Below are 5,903 nucleotides of genomic sequence, written 5' to 3'. Positions count from 1 at the left end.
TCTTGGTGCGCAGTGAGATGTTGCTTGCATTCCAGACTTTTGATAATTGCTTGAAGGCTGACCTTGCCTTGGCGGTTCTTGCTTTAACATCTGCCTCGATTCCACCTTTACCATCGATGACACTTCCAAGGTAGGTAAAGGAGTCCACTTCTTCCAGGGGAGTGTCTTCCACTGTCACAGCAAGGTTTGAAACTTTTCCTAGCTTCACTACTTTTGACTTGCCTGGATGTATACGTAGGCCAACACTCCTTGACAGGCTGTTGAGTTCCTTGGTCTTTTCTTACATCTGAGCATGTGTGTGAGAGAGCAGTGCAAGGTCATCGGCGAAGTCTAAGTCGTCCAGCTGCTGCCAAGGGAGCCATTGTATTCCATTACGTTTGCCTCTGGTGGCTTCTTTCATGACCCAGTCAATTGCCAGTATGAAGAGAAAAGGCGAGAGCAAGAATCCTTGTCGCACTCTTGTCTGTACCCGGAATGGTTCTGAGAGTTGTCCTTCTCGGAAGACTTGGCAGCTTGTTCCATCATAGGTGGCCTTCACAAGCTTAACGATTTTCTCAGGTATTCCAAAATGCCGCATGAGTTTCCACAGAGTTTCCCTATCCACGCTGTCAAACGCCTTTTCATAGTCAATGAAGTTGACCATGAGTGGTGAATTCCATTCAAGCGATTGCTCAACAATGATATGCAGAGTAGCGATCTGGTCCATACATGATCGGTTTTTGCGGAATCCTGCCTGGTTTCCTCGAAGCTTCTCATCTGTTGCCAGCTTGATTCTCTTTAGGAGTATCCTGTTGAAGACTTTCCCAGGTATGCAGAGGAGTGTAATGCCTCTGCAGTTGTTACAGTTGCTGAGGTCTCCTTTCTTTGGCAGCTTGATTAGGTGGCCTTCCTTCCAGTCTGATGGTATTTCCTCCTTTTGCCAAACTTTTTCAAATAGAGCATAGAGAATTTCCACAAACATAATCTTTATCTGCCTTAAGGGCTTCCGGTGGTATATGGTCGGGACCAGCTGCCTTGTGGGACTTCAGTGTTTTTATAGCGGCTGCAATTTCCTCTCTTGAAGGTGGTTCCGTGACTATCGGGAGGTCATTTCTGGCTGGAAGAATTTCTGGTTAGTTTTCTGGAGGTGGTCTGTTCAATAGTTGATCAAAGTGTTCTCTCCATCGGTTAAGTTGCCCCTCTGGGTTGAAGATAGTCTTTCCTTCTTTGTCTTTCACTGGTAGAGTGGGCTTGCTGAATCTATCTGAAAGAGTTCTTGTAGTCTGGTGTACAATCCGTAAGTGCCCGTCTGTTGCTGCTTGAAATCTGTTCTTCAGTTCCAACTTGAACTCATTCTTCTTTACTGGGTCTTTCAGAAGGCTCACTTCATACTTTAGACGATTTCCAGCGGCGACTTGTGCATATCTTCTCAGTTTTAGTTTCATCTTTCCAAGGATCAAATGGTGGTCTGATGCGACGTCTGCTCCTCGTAAGACTCGGACGTCCTCCAGTGAGCGTCTAAACTTTCGGGAGATGCAAAAGTGGTCAATCTGGTTTTCCGTTGTTCCGTCCGGGGAGACCCAAGTGGCCTTGTGAATCCTTTTATGTGGGAAGATTGTACCTCCAATGACCAAGTTGTTGAATGTACAGAAGTTTTGGAACCTTTCTCTGTTGTCATTTGCCTCTCCTAATCCGTGTCTGCCCATGATTTCCTCATTGTGACTATTGTCCGAATCTACCTTCGCATTTAGATCTCCCATGACAATGTTGATGTCTTTACCTGGAAGTTTGTCGATGACGTTCTGTAGGCGGTTGTAGAAGTCATCTTTATTCTCCACTTCTGCATCATTGGTTGGAGCATACACTTGTATGATGTTCATGTTAATGACCTTCTTCCTACCATCTCTTACCTAGAGTTCTTTCTTGGTTCCAAATGAAGCCATGATGATCCTTGGACCATGTGCTTCCCAGCCCCTGAATGTCGTTTAAGCTGTTTTTGATATGATCATCCCTACTCCTTCCCTGTGTGGTCCATCACTGTCATTTCCTGAATAAACGAAAAGCTCCCCCTCTTTCATTCGCTTCTGTCCAGACTGGTTCAAGTGGGTCTCGCTGATTCCCAGTATGTGTAGTTGGTATCGGTGCATTTCTTGGAGAACTTGTGCAGCTTTTCCAGCCTCATAAAGGGTCCTAGCGTTCCACGAGCCGATCCAAAGAGACTTGGACTTGGATGATGGTGGAGTCTTCTGCCCAGCAGCTTCCTTTCGGCTTTCACTGCTTTGCATCATAAACTCTCCATTTGGAGAAGATCCACGATCAGCCAAGCAGAGATAATGGTTTTTGCTTGTATTTGTTTCTGTAACAGGCTCTTTTTATGAGAGAGGTTGTTAGCCACGTGACTCAACCCCCGACCTGGAGGCAGGATGACTCTATTTCAGGAGTCACTACCTGGTTCGCCATTCAGTCGCCTCGTACGACACGCTAGCACCACGTCAGTCCTATTCTTCTCAATGCCTAGACTGCACGGCTTCTTTTCGTCTGTGCAGACGATCAATTTAGCTTATGATTGTCTCAAGGTTGCCTCCATGCAACTTTTTTCATGGCTAATTATTCCTAAGTTTGAAGCGCAGATTCTGTTGCGGTGCTTGCATGTCAGTGACGTAGATCGAAACTCTGTATTTCAGCTAGTTTCCTTTTGTCGTTGGCGCTTCTGAGGCTGCTCTCTAGCGTTATAGTTCTTTCCTTCATCATTTTCCTTCATGTTTACCTGCCCTCAGCTATTTCTTCCCAGATTCTGGCATCGACTCCAAACTTGAATAAGCTGTTTTTTGCAGGTGTCTTTGTACCTCAATTTTGGCCTTCCTCTTGGCCTCTTTCCCTGTGCAAGTGCTCCATAGAAAAGTTGGGTCTGAATTCGGTTGTCGTCCATTCTCATGACATGGCCCAGCTATCTCAATCTTCTTAAATACAGGATAGTTGTCACGCTCTGGAGGTTTGCCCGGCTCAGTACTTCAACATTGGTTACCTTGTCACGCCACGAAATGTCTAAGATCTTGCTGCAGCATCTGGGACGGAAAATGTCGAGGCACTTTTCTTGCCGGCTCTACAAACATGCTTCTTTTAAAATCGCAAGCCACCTACCACAGCCTAACCCGTGTATCTTGCTTTTGGAAACGTTTTAAGGGTTTGAAATATTAGGGAACAAACTGTGTTAGGAAGTTCTTTGAATTCAATTCTTGTTTTCATAATTCAGAAAAGAGAATATTTTTTCCGGTTTCAATCGAAATACATGGGAGGCACGCGGGGCTCGTTTCAAACTGTTAATTTTTGTATTCTATCTATCTAGCTCAAGCCCTATGAGATTACACCAGTTGCGTTTAAAAAAGATGTTATCATCCTTTCCCCTGCCCCCCAAGCACAGATACACTGCCGGAAGTGCTCTGAACGCTGTTTGATAGAGCAGAAACCAAGAAAACCACTGGATTCGTCGTCGATAAGACACGCCTTGGCAATGTAGCTTCCTGTTACTCGCGAAACGGCCTGTAAAAAGTGATGTGTAGTTGAAGCGAGAGAGTTTGTAAGTTTGGGGATGTGATTTGATAAGGACTAAAGTTCGGACTTTCTGGTGTTTTGTTTGTTTGTTTGTATTTCATTGTCTGGGAAGAGAACAACAAATATGTAGATGTTAAATAAGCGCAGCAAAATGAAAATGGAATAAATTAGAATACATAATCCAAACTCGCTCCGGGCATTTGCCTTACTGAAAAGAAAAGTCTGCTCATTTGTATTCTCTGCAACCGTGTCAACAGTTTTGCTCCCAAGATTTCTCCAGCCACATTAATTGGGAATATTGAGGTTAATGATCTTCGGGGTTTGATGAATAAAGATGTCGAGGTTATACAATTTCTTTGACTCCACTTCTATCACTTGCCCCCCCCCCCCCTTCCTCCCTGTCTCTTTTTTTCCTGTCCTTTAGCCTCACAATCGAAACATCTATATATGACCCTGACACAAGTTCGCGTCCGAAAGAGAAGTTCAAGACGTTTTATACACTCGCGCATGTTGCTTTTAAACACACTCCACTCGACCTAATGATTTCACGTGTTATGTAGATTAGTCGGATGTGCGTCTTTGGCATTTGAATTCTCGACTTCATTTAAGAGAGCTGACATATTTTATTATAGGTTTGCCGGAATATGTGCATTGTTCTGCGAATTCAGAAGATTCTCCTGTCCATGTGATTTGTTAGTGAAATAAATACAGCGAGGTGCGTTTTATTTAATTGCTTTTCGAGTTTTAATTGTGTTACATTTCTTTAGTATTGTGCCATCGCTTTTGGGTTTTTTTTAGAGGGGAGTGGGGATTTTGCTTCATTCTAAGGACCCAGCAGTACACAGGTGTCTTCTTCTTCTTCTTCTTCTTCTTCTTCTTCTTCTTCTTCTTCTTCTTCTTCTTCTTCAGTAATTTCTGTGGTCAGTGTGTAACGTCTGGGAATTTTTATTCTGTATCTTTGCTTTGTCCTTTTCCGATTGTCCTTTTCAGATGGATGTAATCTTTATTAATTTTGATGCTGCGATTGAAACTTTTCGTTTAATATCTGGGGTTGTTTTCTCATCAATCTTAGCTCCAAGATATTCAAAGCTTCTCACGCTTTCTATTTCTTCCTCATCAATTCTTATTAACACGGGACTCTTTTCAAACTGTCGATTTTTGTAATCTACCTGTCTAGCTCTAGCCCTGTGAGATTACACTATCTGCGTTAAAAAAGATATGATTATATTTATCCTTTCTTGATTCATGTTCTATTTCCCACATTATTCCCTCTGTATCTATGCTGAAGAGTTGTGATTAAGCATGTATCCTTGTCCCACACCTTTGTAAAAGGAAACCATTCCGATGTTGCGCATTCAAGTTGCACAAGCCACTGCTGGAATTTGATCAGATCAATCAGCTCTGGATGAAAGTTCGTCTCTCGCAGTTTGCCTCATGAGTTCATGGTTTGTGCAATCGAATGGGTTTGAAGAATCGATGAATCATGTGTGCAAACTGGTATTTACGCCCTGGTACTTCTTAATGATCATTCGTAGGTTGAATACGCTGTCCCTTGATGTCACTCTGATCTTTCTAAATCTTGCCTGTGTCTTGCTATTTGTCGGGGGGGGGGGGGTATCATTGGAAAAAGACAAGGAAAAACTAGCGAGAGAATAGAGAAAAACGGACACAAAAATCTTCAGAAAATATAAAGCGTGTTTTTAAGCCTTAGGGCTTTACAGACAAAACAGTCTCTCAGTGTTTAACATGTTCCACTGCTCAGAAATCAATAATATGGCAATCCCCTACTTGATAACAAAAGTGGTCTTTTCAGGATATCTTTTAAAACAACAGGCAACTGTATTTACCTTTATCTTTACCTTGCTGATAAGCCCTTCGGTCATTAGAAACTCGATAACAGCAATTGAGAGAAGAAGAAAAAACTAGGGGGTGGGGGGCATTTTCGCTGGATTACTTTTCGCTTGGCTGATCTTTCAAATTGTAGCAGTGTTTGTTATTTGTAAATCTATACTTCGTTCTAATGTCACTTACAATAAATAGGTAGTTTGGACGTTTTGAATGAACCATTTTTAAAAAATGTGTCATGTGTATATGTACCTCTCTTTGTTTCAATTTCCTCAGTACGACAGCTTCAATTATATTCCAGGATATATTCCAAGCTAATCATATTCTTCCCCCTGTCCCTTTGAACATTGCATTCCTTATGGTGTAGATTACCAGGTTCATATATATGGAGACTGTAATGTTACGTAAAAGATTTACCTTGTCAGTTCTCGAGATTTTAGATTTTCGTCAGAGGAGAATACTGCATCAGATTCAGTTTTAACACTGGAGGAAATAATAATATCTCTCTCTCTCTCTCTCTCTCTCTC

This window comes from Aplysia californica, unplaced genomic scaffold, assembly GCF_000002075.1.
Source record: "Aplysia californica isolate F4 #8 unplaced genomic scaffold, AplCal3.0 scaffold00555, whole genome shotgun sequence".
In the NCBI taxonomy this organism is placed as follows: Eukaryota; Metazoa; Mollusca; class Gastropoda; order Aplysiida; family Aplysiidae; genus Aplysia; species Aplysia californica.
Note: the sequence above shows the minus strand (reverse complement) of the source record.